The following is a 17,309-nucleotide window of genomic DNA, read 5'->3' as shown; positions in this document are numbered from 1 at the left end:
ATCCACTTTCTTTCCTCATTGGTGAATTGCTCCATCCCCTTAATAATTTTGGTTGCCCTTTTCTGAACGTTTTCCAGCTCCACAATATTCTTTTTGGCCAGAACTGTACACAGTATTCCAACAGCGGTTCCACCATAGGTTTGTAGAATGACATTATTATATTAGTGTAAAGGTATTCTTTTCAGTCCCTTTCCTAATGAATCCTAACATGGAATTAACCTTTTTCATAGTAGCCACTAGGGATGGAAGGCTCTGCCAATTTTAGTTCTCTCAGATGCTAATTTTTCCAATCTTAAATTTGGTTCTCCACATTTCTGCAGCAATTTGTGGTTTTTTTTAAAAAAAATCTTCATGAAAATTCTCCAGCAAATTTCTCCTATTAAACACATTTTTGTATGGAGTTTTGACTAATGTATACATTTTTGCAAGCAATTTCTCGTAATATAATGCATCTTTGCATATGATTTCCAATAATATATCCAGTTTTATGCACACTTTCCCCTGATATATGCATTTTTGGAAACATTGCTTGGTTGGAGAACTACATTGCAAAATCTGGGTAAGTGAATTTCAAAGGATGGCAGTGTTTCAGTTCTCATGTTGCTTTGGAAGGTGTGGATTTGATATATTTGGCTTTAAATGCGAACTGAATCACGTTTTCCCCCCCATCTCTAGCTGCCACACACTGGTCAACATTTTCATTGAGCTAGCCACCAAAATCCCTAGCTCTCTTTTCTGGTCACTCAGAGCCTCATAACTGTACAAGTGAATTATTTGGATTTTTGCCCAATGTGGATCACTTTACACTTGTTTAAATTGGATTGCATTTGCCATTTTAATGCCCAAGTGCCTGGAATCCGTGAGTGGATGGATGGGAAGGAACAGACTGAAGCTCAATCCTGATAAGACCGAGGTGCTACTTGTGGGTGACAGGGGGAGGTTGGGTGCTGTTGACCTACAGTTTAATGGGGTGAGTTTACCCCTGAAAGATCAGGTCCGCAGCCTCAGGGTGGTTCTTGATTCCAAGCTGTCCATGGAGGCTCAGATTTCGGCAGTGAGCCGGGCAGCTTGGTACCAATTACATCTCATACGGAGGCTGCAACCCTACCTCCCTATTCATCAGCTCCCACTGGTGGTACACACCCTGGTCACCTCTCGATTAGACTACTGCAATGCGCTCTACGTGGGGTTACCCTTGAAAACGGTCCGGAAACTACAACTGGTGCAGAATGCGGCGGCTCGGTTGCTTACAAACAGCCGCCGCCGTGATCACATCACGCCAGTATTATTTCACCTACATTGGCTGCCAGTTGTTTTCCGGGCCCAATTCAAGGTGTTGGTATTAACCTTTAAATCCCTATACGGTCTCGGCCCAGTTTATCTGAAGGAGCGCCTCCAGTACCACAAATTAAGCCGCCCAACCAGATCAGCCACACAGGGCCTTCTCTCAGTCCCACCAACGAAAACAGCTAGGTTGGTAGGGACTAGAGAGAGGGCATTTTCAGTGGCGGCCCCCACTCTCTGGAACTCCCTCCCATTCGATCTTCGCCATGCCCCTTCCCTGGATATATTTCGCCGGGCATTAAAAACTTGGCTTTTTGGACAGGCTTTCAGGAATTCCGGGGAGGGCTTACTTTTTTGGGATATTTTATTATCTATTGATCGCCCTAACTGATTTCATGCTGCTGTGATTAATGATCGTTCTGATTTTATTGTATTTTATCTGTATTGTATTGTAATTTACTGAATTTTAGTTTGTACGTCGCCTAGAGTGGCTTCGGCCGGATAGGTGACACAAAAATTAAATTTATTATTATTATTTATTATTATTATTATTATAAATAAATAAAAAGTATATGGAGATTTAAAAATAAAGTTGCTTTTACTGACATGATGACTTTTCCTTTCATATAGGAGGTGTATAATGATTCCTACAACTGTCTGGTTCTCCAAAGGTTTCCTGGGAGGCTGTCTGGCACTCTGGTCCTGAAGCATCTAAAACCAAAAAAATTCATATGGTCCTGATGTATATGGATGATCACATACCAGTATGGCATATATTAGTGACGCGGGAGGTAAGATAACTGAATGTGATTAGTTATTAACATGAGAATTTGTGCTATCTGATAAGGCTTATGAATATGGTTGATGGCAAACCAGCAGCATATGTGCTGCTTAAAGGATATTATAATAGAGTGTAATGACACTTAATTTTTAATGTAGATTCACAATTCCTTTGCTTGGGTCTGAAAACAGGAACAAAGAACTGTGTCTTACAGCACTATCCTGTAATGACTAAGAAGTAAATACCACTGAGCTCAATGGGGCTTACTCCCATTAAATGGATATAGGATTCAGCCCTAATCCTTGCATGCTTTTGAGGCCTAGCTGAATCCTGTTGGAAAATGTGTGTAAAACTTTCCCTTTGAAGTATGCTACTACGTACAGTAGGGCCCCGCTTCCCGGCGCTTCGCTTCCCGGCATTCCGCTAACGTGGCGGCTTTCATTACCTATTTTAAAGCCGCTTTTGCCGCTTTTGCAACATTTTGGCGTCATTTCCACACGATGCGCCCCATTATACTCAATGGGGTTCTGCTCTACGGCGATTTCCACTTTACAGTGGGGGTCCGGAACGGAACCTGCCGTATAAGCAGGACCTGTCTGTACTCCATCTGTTCTCTTACACGCACATTTTTAAAAATATACTCATCAAGAGTAATATTAGAGTCATACCCCAATTAAAGTGGCTGGGGGAGGGTGAAACATTGCATATCCAGTGTACAAATAGTCTAAATGGGGTGGGCAGATTTCAAGCTTGCGGGACCTACTTTGTTTTCTAGTAGTAGAACCCCAAGACTGATCAACCAGTGCTTAGTGCAAAAGACATACATTAAGAAAGAAAGAATTTTGTGCCCAGGAATATGCTTTGAGTACCAGAAATGAACATAGCTCACAATCTTCCCACACAAAATATCCTCTCCAGGTTACACCAAGCTTTCTACTTCATTTCAGCAGTTTGATTTAGGGTGGCAGTGGTGGGCTCAGGTCATTTTATAATTCAGAGCTTGGAAAAGTTACTTTTTTGAACTACAACTCCCATCAGCCCCAGCCAGCATGCCCCAGTCAGCATGGCCAATCATCAGGGAGTTGTAGTCCAACATCTGGAGGGCTGCAGGTTCTGCATTCCTGTGTTTGAACAAAAAAACAAAGTTTGCCAAACTTTATTTAAAAAAGAAAGAAAAGATTGTTGTTGTTGTTGTTAGTAAATTTATATCCCACCTTTCCTCCCAGAAGGAATACTTTGTGCATGTTTAATGTTTTAAACTCACTTAAATCAAGCACCTTCAATGACTTTTTTAGAGCAAGAGAGGGATGGGAGCAAAATTCCATTCAGTTCGCATTTCAAACTGAATCTATCAAATTCACAATTTCCGAAACAGTATGAGCACCTAAACACAGCCAGCCTTTGAAATTCGCACTTATTTGAAATTTGCAAAGCAGTTCTCTAACAAAACAATGTTTACAAAAAAAGTATATGTTAGAGGAAAGTGTGCATAAAAATGAATATATGAGTGAAAATAACGTACAAAAATGCATTATATGACAAGAAATAGCTTGCAAAAATGTGTATGTCAAAACTCCCTACAAAAATGTGTTTATTAGGAGAAATTCACACTAAAATGCTGGAGACTTTTCATGAGGATTTTTCTTTTAATAGCTGCAGAAATGTGGAGAACTGAATTTAAGACTGGAAGAATGAGAAAGTAACAGAAACTGAAATGGACAGATCTTTCCATCCCTCATGGAGAGAGTGTGGTTGTGGACAGAGGACCAGTCCTTGGCTGGGGTGCAGCTGGTTTAGTCAAGTGGAGTTTCCCCCCACAAATGTAGAAAAGTTCATACAAACCACAAACAATCAAAACAATGTTCTGAAAAATAACAGTAAACACGGGACTCAGCTGTATGGGATTGATACAGCTACAAGAGAAATTAAAGCAAATGGAAGTTGATTCCATACTGAAAAAAAGATCCAGGTGTGGAAGGGATTCTAACCCCTTTGGGTGGTACCCAGTGCTGTCGCTCAGCTAACAGTAAGGCCTCCGTCAGTCGAACAGGGAGGAAAGCAGTTTTCGGTGGTTCCCATACCCCTTGCAGCTCCTTGTGCTCACCTAAATCTTCGGAGAACAGCCATAGCTCAATGGTAGAGCAGATACTCTGCGTGCAGAAGGTTCCATATTCGATCCTTGATGTCTTCAGGTAGGGCTGGGAATAAACTTTGGTGAGGCACTGCCAGACAGTGTTGAAAATACTGAGCTAGATGGACCAATGGTCTGACTCGGTATAAGGAAGCTTCCCATGTTCCTGGAGGCCTTTCCCCCAAAATCTCTGGAGGTAAATTTAGGGAGTGTGGGAGGCTGCAAATCGAAAGGGGAATTGCCACTGACAGAAGGCTTACTGTCAGCCGAGTGACACCATTGGCTACAACACTTTGACTTTAACTGAAATGCAGCAAAAAGATGACACTGTTGCTGGACTGGTTCAGTTAGCTGAAGATTTTGGAATGGGAAAGGCCCAGGGATGGCTTGCCAATTTTCCACTGGAGACTGCAAGTAGTTTCTGCTGATTTCAACTAACATTGGGTTGGGTTGAACTCTAAACTCCCTCTTCCTGTAATAAGATGAACTCCTTTGACCCCAGTGGTTTCATACTGAAGCCACTAACAACGCACTACAGTATCACAGACCTGCCAGGAGCCAGAAAGCCAGGAATACGCAGCCGGATTCTGCACCATTCTGTCTTGAGAACTATGCTCTCCCATACCAGGCTGTGGCAGGGAGGGCACTGAAGGGGAAGAAGTTGTGGGGGGAAGATTAACCTAGCCTTTCCCAACCTGGCGTCCTTCATATGTTTAGGACTACAACTCCCATCAGTCCCGGCCAGCATGACCAGTGGTCAGAGATGATGGGAGTTGCAGTCTAAAATATCTGTAGGGCACTAGGTTGGAGAAGACTGGAAATCACCCACTCCCCAGGCTTAGAACTTAAAAAAAAATCCCAACACATTTAGCAAGGTTAGAATCCAAGTTTGACCCTTAGATTGAGCTCTCGTTCAGCTGAGCTAAGGCAGAAGGGGAGGTAAGGCAGTCTGCAGGCAGCAGGAGCAGACCTCTTATTGAATCCTGACTTCGAGATCAGAGACTTGAAAGAACAGCACGTGAAGACTTGGAAAAGGCTTTTACAAGTCTCCCTGCTTCCCCCTTTAAGTCCCCAATCTCAGAGATGTAAAAGGAAAGCACAAAGGATTTTGACAGATGGGTATCCCTCATGCCATAATGACGTCATGTGATTGACAGGTGGGTGATGTCAAGAAAAAGATTTATTTGGTTCAGTAAAATCCGGTACCTTTAGCACAGTAAAATGTGGCAAAGCAGCAGCTACAGCAGAAATTAATATAAATGGGCATTATATGAAAGAGTTGCTGCTGATTATTTTTACAGTGCTGAAGGCTGCAAGTCCCTATTTTGTTTTCCTGCTTCTTCTGCTTTTCTTTATGTCAGCTTTTTATTTTAAAATGTATATTCTTATTTGTATAGGTAGTTTAAGAACAAATTGTGTTAAAATGGGATTTTCTTTTTTTACGTGAAAAGGAAATTAGTACACTTGCTTCCTGTTATGCTCGGTGAACATTGTTACTTTGTGCTAGGGCAGCCTATAAGATCTACAAACACATGCTGATATTGCACTAAAAGTTGTGCATAAACATTGGAGTGCCCCTCCTCACTTGCTGCATGGGAAGATCTAACCACAGGTGCTGGCCGTGAAGGAGTAGCAGGGATTGCTTACTCATGAGTAGACCAACAACTCTGAGCCCATGGATGCATAATGTGTCACTGCTTTTCAGCCTTGACCAAAAGCTTCTTGCGCTTTGCACTTGAGGACTGGGAGGCTGCTCCATGTCCTCCTCTAACATGTCCAGGGGCTTTTCATCTGGTACCAACCCAAAGGGCCCCTCAAGGGAATCCTCCACATTGGACTTGGGAGGCCCTCGCTACTGCTCAAGGTCCTTCTCTTGCGGGATGTCTTGTTTGCCCTCTAAGGACTCCGTGTCTGGCACCAAAATAGGGCGAGGCGTGACACTTGACCAGCTCCTGCCTATTGATGGAAGGGGATTTCCTGGGTTGATCTCTCTGCTGTTCCATCCTTTGGCACACAGGTTGAATCCCTGCCTGATGGCCCCAATGGGTTCAAGTCCTCCTAACACAAATACACTTGGTTTTGTGAGAGTGGGTCCTGATTCTTCTGGAGGGGCTCTACTCAAGTATATTATTATTATTAAAAGAACCATTAAACTACTTTGAGTAGGAAAAAGTATTATGCCACAGGGGAGCGGAAGAAACAGTTTGAGGGTGGCTTTTTAATAAACCCACAAACCCTAATATGTTCCCTTGTAATGTAAAAGGCAAATGGATAGGGGTGTCAAAAGGGATGTTTGGTATTGTTTTATGGATCTTGGCTGGTACCATTTTATCTATCCAACACCCAAGAATGTCTGTGTTATATATGTTTGAATCTGGACTTCTACTGGAAGAGACAGAATTTAATTGTAGCATTTCAGCACTGAAAAGCCAGTAGGGCTTTGCCTACTCTACAGCAGGTATAAAACTAATCTTTTGAAAGCAATAAAGCTACATGACCGGATTAATGCCTTTGAAATTGGTGGTTACTGGAACTGATGGAGTCAAACTGGAGCCGAGTGATTGCACCTGCATTGATGGAAAGGGACAAAGTCCAGGGGCTTTGAACTAGCTATGTGTAAGAAATGCGGGCAAAATCCATTCTTGAGTAGAGAGAAGGCAAGAAACAGGTTCCTGACAGAAAAGCTGCTAAAAATTAACTTACAGTTATGTTCAAACTGCATGAGGGAAAGCATGGCCTATGAGAGTATGGCAATATAGTAACTTCTTATACCTGTGCTCTGTTACTTTCCTGCAGAAATTCAAGGGGTGTAGCTTGCTACAGTAGCTGGAAGGGTGTGTGGAAACGACACTTGATGAAATCTTTGAGGCTGACAATTGTTCTTTTAAGAAGATAGGCAGTATGATGGAGCCATCACTGCTGATGGTATACAGTCGCTTCTTTTGTCCCACTATCATCCCATAGTCAGACAGGTTTTACAGGGTTTTATGTACCAGTCACAAGCAACAATAGCTCATCATGCCACCTTCTCTTCTCTGAAAAGTGATTGTCTTTCTCTAGCTTTACTGTTAGTCCAGAGTGGGGATGGGGCAGAAATTCAGTTCAGATTTTAATGTGAACCTACCTAAGTCACACTTTCTGGAACAATATGCCAACTGAAACCAGCTATTATTCAAAATTCACACTTCTCCAAATATGCGTGTATTGGGTAAACCGTGCATAAAATGCATATGTTAGTGAAGATAATGTATACAATTCATTATTTTAAGGAACATAGCTTGCAAAAAATGTGTATATCGGGCAAAATTGCATCCAAAAATACGTATATTAGGATAAATTTTCACTGAAATGCTGATGAGAACTTTTTTTAAAAAGTCAATCACAAACCGATCAGATATGTGGAAAACTGAATTTAAGAATGAGACATGGAGAGAAACTGAAATTGAGGGATTTCTTAATCCCTAGGTCTATCAAGAAAACAAGATAGCAAGGCAACTCTAGTGGAAGACTTCTAGCATGAGAACTCCGCACCAGTATCAGTGAAGGCTGCTTTGTCCCTGCCACCCCCACTTATGCTCGTATCTGTAGGAAGAGGACCACAACCAATGAAAAATTTCAGGGACCAGGTGAGACTCAGAGTCACATCCAACTCTATGTGCATCCATGAAGGTCTTTTCCTGTATTAGGTAGGATAGATGACTACTCTGTAAATATGCAAATATATCTGTGTACAACTAAACTAAAGAGAAACTTGTACATCATTCAATTTTGTATAATATATTAATGAAAAACATGTTCCACATTTTGTTTTGTTTTTGAAAAATTGGCCCTGGAGCTATGCCTTTAAGAATAAACCCAACATATTATTTATTTATTTATCATTTGATTTATATCCCACCCTTCCTCCCAGCAGGAGCCCAGGGCGGCATACTGAAACTATAAAAATGCCAGCCCGTATCATCCCCCCCACCCCCATTTAATCCTGTTTTACCCTTTCTGGGGAAAATCCAGTAAGTTTTAAAAGCCTATTGCCAACAAATCTATTTGCAAAACCTGGATGACCGTACAGTACTAAGCCCCCACCTGGTCTGCTGTGCATTACCTTGCAGTAAGCTCCATTGAAAACAATGAGTACCTTTAAATAGGTATGTATAGGATTGTGCTATAAATAGGTTAAGCTCTCCCATTCATTTATCCTCCACCTGCTAAATTTCTGCATATCAGACTGCTGGTAAAGGCACAGAAGCAGGGCCAGTAATAAGCGGCCAGGAAGAAGAAAGTGGCCAACGCTGTCATCAAAAAATCAGAAAACATCTGCTTTGTAGCGTGAACCTCTTGAACAATTACTGCGACATGAAGAATGAAATTGGATGCTGCAGGACATGTAAAGGAGCCTGTACTGTGCTTTTCCCCTGAGCTGGTCTCGCCACTTCTGGGCTTCTCTGAGCTGAGCATCTGATGTCACCTTAAATTGTGCGTGATGGAGCCACTGCTGCCATGATAATGTAAGAATGAGCCATACAGTTCGAATGAGGTGGAAGGGCTATGTGGCATTATGTACAGGAGATGGCTATTCCATGGATAGGCTAGCTCTGGTCCTGGTACATTTTGTTGCATCTCCCAAGGCTGTAGCGGTGACCTAAATTTAAAAAGAGAAACATTCCCTGAGAGCAGCATCATGCCCTTCCACTGCTATTCACTCATTAGATTTTTGGAAAGCTGGAGCAAGCAATGTAATGTGGAAAGAGTGGTTCTGGCAGGGGAGAGAGAAAAACTCCCCCTACCCACTTCACAGCATCTGTACTGCTGCCTCCTTTTGCCACAGTGGTTGGGGGGGGGTCGCATTCTGAAGTTTGGTATGGAAACTGCTCTCACTGAGAAGTGCCAGGAGTTCTGGCTTTGAATTAAACAATTTATGAGCCTCGGAAAATCCTGTATTGAGAATGCAATTTAGACTTTATTCACAGAGCTTGTATACTGTGCAACTTAAGTTGTGCTTGCATGCATAGCTCACCTCATTCTCTGTTGCAAAATAGGGAAAGAAGGCTGATACCTGTTGCTCTAGAGCAGGGACGGGACCTTTTAGTCCTCCAGATGCTGTTGGACTCCAATTCCCATCAACCTCTGCCAGCATGACTATGGGTCAAGGATGATGGTGGGAGATGTAGTCCATCAACATCTGGAGGGCAACAGGTTGCCTACTTCTGCCCTAAAGACTTCAGCCAAGCTTTCTGATTCCAGTCTTAGCAACATAGAAGGCAGTACTATGTCCCTAACCCTGCACCATCTGCAAGGGTGGAGTTAGGGCAGCCATTGTTGGATTAGGAATACATTGAATGGTGGGCATTAAATAATGTGTGTGTATGTATAGGGGTGCTGCTCTCACTTTTTGGCCCAGGTGTCCACAAAAAGAAATTTGTGTCCCTGGTTTCCTTTCCTCACAGGGTGAAGAAAGGGAAGGGGAGTGGAGATGAGGCAGGCTGCCTTGTTGTGGTGGGTCATTTTAAAATGTCACACCTTCATTCTCTCACCTTTTGAACCTGGATGCTGAACTGGGATTCTGAGAGTTTTCTGCATGGTAGTAAGTAATATATCAAAGGCTTTTTTCCCCTGTTACAATTCAAATCATGGATGAAATTGCAGGGATGCCCTTCTTTTTAAGAATCCGTACCTGAAATGTGTCTGTAATGTATGATCTAAATATTATGTCATTCGGCACAGGTATTTCATGTCAGTGTAGGTCCCAAAATTATGTCAGCTTCTGTAACATTTGAATGATGCTTTGCAACAATAACTCCACAGCTTCATGTGGACTTCCCTCCCTCCATTCTCTGCCTGTTTGGATGAGGGAAGTAGAGGGGACTATTGAGGAGAATCTAGGGGTAAGGAATTTTTGTAAGGGGAAATTTGACCAGGGCAGTGAATTTTTGTAAGAGGAAATGAATGTGTAGAGGAAATATTTTCAGTACGCGGGGAAGGGGTAGAGGAGTCCTTGGACTTGGTTGTTGCATAAAAACATAAGAAGATCAAACCAAAGACCATCTGGTCCACTATTTTGTTTAACAGCAGCCAGCGAGATGCATCTCTGGGAACTCACAAATGACGTCCTTCCTCTGTTGTTTGTCCCCAGCAGCTGGTATTCAAAGGCAGCTCTGAACATGGAAGTACCTTTTAACTATCATAACTGAGAGGAATGGATTCTATGGGCGTAGCTGGGTTGGGGAAGGTAGGAGGAATTTTATGTGATTGGAGTCAAGGGTAGGTGTGATGGAGAGTAGATGGAACGTTGCTGTCCCACTTTCAGATGCATTAGCCATCACTTCTGATGGTGCTTGGGATGCAAGCCAGCAGGTAACATTGGCAGATCTAGGGGATGCTTTTAATATTTATCAGCTTTTCAGCCCCCGAGACTGGTTATTTACGAGAATGCTGCTTTACTGATTAGATCCACTAAAGAACAGCTAGGTGACATCTCTAGCTAGTTTCAGAACATGCATTCTGTGTGAAAGTTCCAGTTCCTTTCTTCGCTTTTAAAATCTCAATTACAAATCCACTTTCCCCCACAAAGCTCTTCAAATAGTTTCAAAGGATTCTAACAGGGTCTTCTGGGATATGATATCTGAATATTTGTTCAATATAAAAGTGCCAGAATTCATTCATTCCAAATTGAACATAATAATGGATTATACAAAAGCCCTTCCTTCCTTTTTTGAAATAAATATTTGCAATGTTGGATTCTGGCAGGCCTCCCTGGAGAGGGAGTCTTATAAGACTGAGGCCATGACATGTCCTATGCCTGAGCACAGTGGCCTTCAAATTGTGTTCCTGCATAGATACTGGTAAATTTATCCTTCTGACTTTCCTTTTGGAATAGGAAAAAAAGCTCTGTGATTTCCTTACTCTAACTGCTCTGGTAATTACACTGTTGGCTTTGGGTCTAGCAATTTTGTGAGACATGTATGTTCTTATTGTTACTATTTTCCCCAGGGTTATTTCAAAGAATCATTAAAAGTAATTCTAGGAAATGGATAAACCAGAGCTATCTAAAACAAGTAAACATTTCAGATTATCAGATAAGACTATTATGTTTTTTTATCTTGTTCTGCGCTTGCTCTCTCCTCTACAATGCAATAGTTAATATCACAGAATCATTCTAAGCTCTTTCTTCAAGGCAATTCGGACACTTCCTTTAGGATCAACTGACCGAGGGCATTTGAGAACAGAGTAACGAAATGTCCTGTTCTCTGTTTCCCTTGCCTTCAGACGTCTCTTGGAAATCCATTAGGGCAGAAAATACCTTGTATAAATTTATGAGTAAATGAAGTGCCTGTAAGCATTTAAGAATGGATGATCCTAGGTAAGGTATATCCAAAATAATATTGACAGACAGATAAATATATTTTAAATGGAAGAAAGCTTGTGCCCTCTGTGTCCTGCCCAGAGCCTGAGAAGGCGAGGCTTGGTTTAATTCTCATTTTATTACGGTGATGGTTACATCCAAAGCTGTGCGCTTCATAAACCTGTCTACTCTGGCTCACTACTTTCCCGAGCTATCCTAAGCTACCTAAATAGTCTCTGCAGCATGTGGGGAGAGTTGACTCAGCAATAGAGTCTGGGTGGTCACCTGCTTAAGTAGGGAAGGTCTTCGCCCGTAAACGACGGCTCCTCTGAAGTTCCACCCTCTGAAAGTCCCTCTTCTCATGCGGGGTGAGTCCAGTGAAAGGGACCCGAGCCTTTTAGGCAGTCTGTGAGGGGTGCAGTCTTGTCAGAGTAATTAGAGATGAACTGATGGTAGTAGTTTGCGAACCCCAGGAACCACTGAAGATCCTTCTTTGTTTTGGGAGGCTGCCACGTGAGGACGCAGTGGACCTTGCCTGGATCCATCTCCACCCCAGTGGGAGAAATGTGATACCCCAAAAAGTCCAGTGTGGTCAAGTCAAAGCCACTTTTCCCCAGCTTGGCATAGAGACAATGTTCCCTGAGACACTGTAGCACCACCTGCACGTGTCCATCGTGCTCAGCTGGGGAGTGTGAATAGATTAGGATATCGTCCAGATACACAATCAGGCTTCTTCCGCAGTTAGCAGTGATGATGGCAATATCCCGAGGTAAACACTACCACCACTTCATCCCAGAAAATTGTGGGGTTGTGCTGAACCAATCATGGCATTCCCAACACCACTGGGAAGCGGGGCAGGGAAGCCACATAGAATGACAGTCTCTCCACTTGTCCCGGGATTTCCATTTCCAGCATCTCCGTTGTCCTGGTAACAGTTCCTGACTTTAGGGACCATCCATCGATGGTCTCGATGGACAAGGGCTGCTTAAGCATTTGGGTGGGCATGCCATGCTCCTGAGTGAAATTCCAGTCCATAAAACTTGACAAAGCCCCACTGTTGATCATGGCGCTGACCTGGAGACTTCACCCTGAGGGAAGAGTCAGCTGAACCAGCAAGTGAAAGGCGGCCTGTGATGGGAGGGGTTGCTAGCGAGGCCGCAGTGCCTGCTTTGCTCCCAACTCTTGGGCCTCTATGAGAGCTGGGATTGGAAGTTTTCCTGCACCAGAGCTCTCTCTCCTTTGGACGGGCATCCTTGGGCCAGGTGTCCCCCTTTCCCACAGTACAGACATAACCCCTCCCTCCTGCACTTCTGCTCCTCCTCCTCCGACAGGCATGGTCTAGCCCCTCCAATTTGCATGGGCTCCACCCCCAACGCTAGGCAGGAAACAGACGCGGGGGAGAGGTGTGGGAGCCTGAGAACGTGGAAATTCTGCCCTGCGTTCCAAGTGGTAACCTTCAATCCGACTGTCTATCTGCAGACATAACTGGATCAGCTCTGCCGGGTGGGGAGGCCAATTCGTTCAGCATCTCTGGGCTAAGCCCGTTCCAGTAGAAGTACATCAAAGCTGGGTCACTGTATTCCACCTCCTGAGCTAAGACACAAAATGGAGCCCTTCCCCTGTTTCAAGACTCCTAGCTGGCGGGCAACCGTTTCTTTACACTGAGGGTCAGGAAACATATTGGTCATGGCTGCGATGAAGGCGGCATATTGACCCAAGACAGGGTCATTTCTCACCAGATACAGGGTAGCCCACTTGGCTGCTTCTCCTTCCAAAAGACTGATGATAAACGCCACCTTCACATTATTCAGAAACTCTGTGTGACGTAGGCAAATATATAGTTCACACTGGGCAAAAATGTGGCAAACTGGTCACTCTGGCCACCATAGCGAGGAGGTAGTCCCACTGGCACCTTGACTCTGACGGGTGGCGCGGCTGCTGGTGTTGTGCCTCCTTGGGCAATCAAGGCTCAAAGGTTTTGATTCTCAGGCTAGAAATTGTGGGTTACTGCCTGGAGATTCTGGACTTCAGTGCACAAGGCTTCGGCGGTTCTTTGAAGTCTCCCTTTGGTGGCACCGCTAGCCTCCATGGTGTCAGTCATGGGAGCGTCGGTGAAGGGAGGTGATGACTGAGTCAAGCTGTCCTGCCCGAGACATGAGACGGAGGCGAGGCTTAGTTTAATTCTCGTTTTATTGGGGTGATGTTTACATCCAAAGCAGTGTGCTTCATAAAAAAAAAATTTAAAGTTTTTTTTTTAAGTTTTTAAAAATGTTTTTAATGTTGTTTTGTTTTAATGTATTTTAAGGTCTTTTTATGATGTTTTAAAGTGTTTTTAGTGTTTCTGTTTGCTGCCCTGGGCTCCTCCTGGAGCCCATTCTCCTGAATGAATGAATGAATGAATGAATGAATGAATGAATGAAATTGTCTATGGCTCACTACTTTCCCTAGCTAAGCTACCTAAACAGTCTCTGCAGCTTGTGGGGAAAATTGACTCAGCACTAGAGTCTGGGTGGGCACCTGCTTAAATAGGGAAGGTCTTCACCTGTAAATGCCAGCTCCTCCGAAGTTCCACCCTCTGAAAGTCCCTCTTCTCAAGCCATCTCGCATGGGGTGAGGGGGGGTGAGCCTCTGACAGCCCATCCAACAGTGGGGGTTCGCTAGGTGACAGCTCGGCTTATGCTCAGGCACATGTTACCAAATTCTTCCAAGCTACACAGCAAGCGGATTGGACTGTGAAAGACCAACCCAAATGGTGTTTCCATTTTGACCAATTTGTAGGGCAGTACAATATCTCAGAGAGGACCTCAGGTCTCCTGCTCCCCTGGTGTATTTACTAAAGCTGCCCAATTTCCCTGCTTTTTAAAGTTTGATAGAAATAGCTGTGGGCTATAGGTACATTCTTAAACCGCAAGGTTTTTTTTTACCTATGAGTGAATTTCCCTGCTTTTTAATCCGGCAGGTAAGAAATGGGATCCTGTCCAAGTTTGCTGAGAATGGATTGATCATTTGCATGCTTATTGAGTTCAATGGGATTTACTCCCCTGCAATCATGCTTAGGATAGGTGAAACTGACCACAGAGGATGGGGAGGGGAGGAGGAGGAGGAGGGAGGGGAGGAAATGCAGAGGGGAGGACTGGGATGGGAGCAGGCAGGAGGGGGAGGGGTGCAGAAGGACAGGTTTGATCATTTGCATGTTTATTGAATTTACTCCCATGCAATCATGCTTAGGATAGGTAAAACTGACTGGGGGGAGGAAGGGAGGGCTGGAGTGGGCAGGGGAGGAGGAAGAAGGAAGAGGGGAGAGGAAGAGGAAGGGAGAGGGGAGGAGAGGGAAAGGAGGGGGAAAGCAGATCTGATCATTTGTATGCTTATTGAGTTCAATGGGATTTACTCTTATGCAATCTTGGTTAGGATAGGAAAAATTGACCATGGGGGAGGAGGAGTGGGAGTGGGAAGGAACGTATTGGAGGGGGGCAAAGGAAGGGGGAGGGGAGGGCAGATTTGATCATTTCCATGCTTATGGACTTCACTGATATTCACTTCCGTGCAATCATGCTTAAGATAGGTAAAACTGACCATGGGAAGGGGAGGAGGGGGAAGGGGGAGGAGGGGATTGGAAGGGGATGGGGATGGGGAGGGAGAGGCAAAGGAAGGGGGAGGGAAGGGGCAAGAGGGAGGGGATAGGAGAGAGGACACGGGAGGGTGCGTTTGATCATTTGCATACTTTTTGAGTTCAATGGGATTTATTTCTATGCAATCATGTTTGAAAATGGAAATGGACTGCCTTCAAGTCAATCCCCACCTATGGCGACCCTTTGAATAGGGTTTTCATGGTAAAAGGTATTCAGAGGTGGTTTCACCAGTGCCTTCCTCTGAGGCTGAGAGGCAGTGACCGGCCCAAGGTCACCCAGTCAACTTCATGGCTGTTTGGGGATTCGAACCCTGCTCTCCCAGGTCGTAGTCCAACACTGACCCAGTGAAGAGGCAGGGAGGAGAGAAGGAGGGGGAGGACATTGGGTGTGTGGGCACTGAGCAGAAGGCAAGCCCTTTTCCTTTCCAAAAGGAAAACATTGTAAACAATATCATTCTTTTTCAGGCTTTTCCCCACCTTTTTTTTCCACCGCAGGCACATGTAGCCTCCCACCCAAATTTAAACCAAAACTGTCCCTGGCCACATCCACACCAGGCCTTTATTTCACTTTGGACAGTCATGGCTTCTCTCAAAGAATCCTGGGAAGTGTAGTTAGTGAAAGGTGCTGAGAGTTGCTAGGAGATGCCCTGTTCCCCTCACAGACCTTCAATCAGAGCAGCTGACTGTTAAACCAGTCTGTCCTGTGGAGCTCTGTCAGTGGAACAGGAGTCTCCTCTCAGCACCCTTCATAAACTACACTTGCCAGGGTTCTCTGAGGGAAGCCATGACTGTCTCAAGTGAAATCAAAGTCTGGTGTGGGTGTGGCCCCCTCATTAGCCAAGCCCAGCAGCTGAGAGGCTTTTAGAATTCTGACAGTTGGTCCTTACTGAGCATGCTCCGCATTATCATAGGGCCCCAGCCAAAATTTATTATTTTTTAAAAAAATCAGCCAGGCATTTTTTCAACTTTTAAACTGCAGTAGATGAAGGTCAGAGTATGGGGCAACATCAGTATTAGGATTACAGGTACTCTGTGAACATGGCTGATTTTTAATGAATTTCAGCAGATTACAAGAACTCTCAGAGAAAAAAGTCCAAAAGGGCTCTGAGGTTTTTTCTCTCTCTTTTTAGACTTTGAACTGTCTATTCTCTCTGTTTTGTGTATCACCATGAAAATTGACAGCGTTGTTAAGCAAGCGTTTTTGAGTTCAGGTCTATAAGTTTTGTAAGGTTTTGTTTTGAAATGAGCTTATAGGAAGCCTCAGAATGGCATGGGGGGTATTTTCAATTTAACATTGTGGAATGCGAAAAATCCCTGCTGGCTATAGTATACAGCCTCTCTTGTGGCTGTATAATCATGCATTTCTGCTAAATCAATTTATTTGAGCTAATAGCTGGTATTGCAAAATACTACAACACAGTATTTGGTAATGCCATTCTACCTGCTAAGGCAGGGTGGACAGCCCTTTTTTTCTTGCTGGGGGCTGAATGCCATTGGGGGTAATCCGTTGGGTGCTGCATGCCAACAGTAGGTAGACCCAGAACAATGGTGGGTGGAGCCAGAGACAAAAATGTTCTGGATTGACTAATCCAGTTTTCAGTTTTCATTCCTGGTTTTATACAAGTAATTCCTGATTTTATGCAAGTCTGCTCAGAAGTAAGCCTCAGGTTTGATGGGATTATCCTCAAAGTATATTGTACAGTGGGTTTTTTTTTAAAGAAAGTACAACAGACTGCTGCCGCTCCTGTCCTGAAATTCAAGTGCAAGTTATTTCTTTCTGATTTTAGTGCACTACATACACATGCACATGCGTGCATTATATGGCAGAAGCCTGCCTGTTTGTTCTCAGACAACTGAGTGCAAAAGTTCTTTTCTCAAGCTAACTAAAAAAAAGTGGGAGGAAATCAATTTATTTGTATCAGACAAATAGTGCCCTTTCCAGTTTATTTTTTTATTTATGTATTTATGAAATGTCTATCCTGCTCTTCTTCCCAGGCACACCAAAACAAGATGTGCTGATAATCACGGGGAATAGGAATGCAAAAGTAAGGAACAGAGAAGAACTAGGAATTGTGGGGAAATGGGGTTTAGGAGATAGAAATGAAGCAGGAGAAAGACTTATTGAATTCTGTGAAGCCAATAA

General features: G+C 43.8%; 1 protein-coding gene across 2 annotated transcripts in view; it reads left to right on the top strand.

The window, feature by feature from the left end:
- RGL1 (ral guanine nucleotide dissociation stimulator like 1) overlaps positions 1-17,309 on the top strand; it is a 194,825-nt gene that overhangs the window by 19,292 nt on the left and 158,224 nt on the right. For both annotated transcript variants that reach the window (XM_061634056.1, XM_061634057.1), the window contains exons 3-4: positions 1,915-2,075; positions 7,662-7,822. The gene's annotated coding sequence lies outside the window, so the exon portion shown is untranslated. The remainder of the gene's footprint in view (positions 1-1,914; positions 2,076-7,661; positions 7,823-17,309) is intronic.

Source organism: Rhineura floridana, chromosome 6 (assembly GCF_030035675.1).
Source record: "Rhineura floridana isolate rRhiFlo1 chromosome 6, rRhiFlo1.hap2, whole genome shotgun sequence".
Lineage (NCBI taxonomy): Eukaryota > Metazoa > Chordata > Lepidosauria > Squamata > Rhineuridae > Rhineura > Rhineura floridana.
This window is presented reverse-complemented; position numbering and strand designations above follow the sequence as displayed.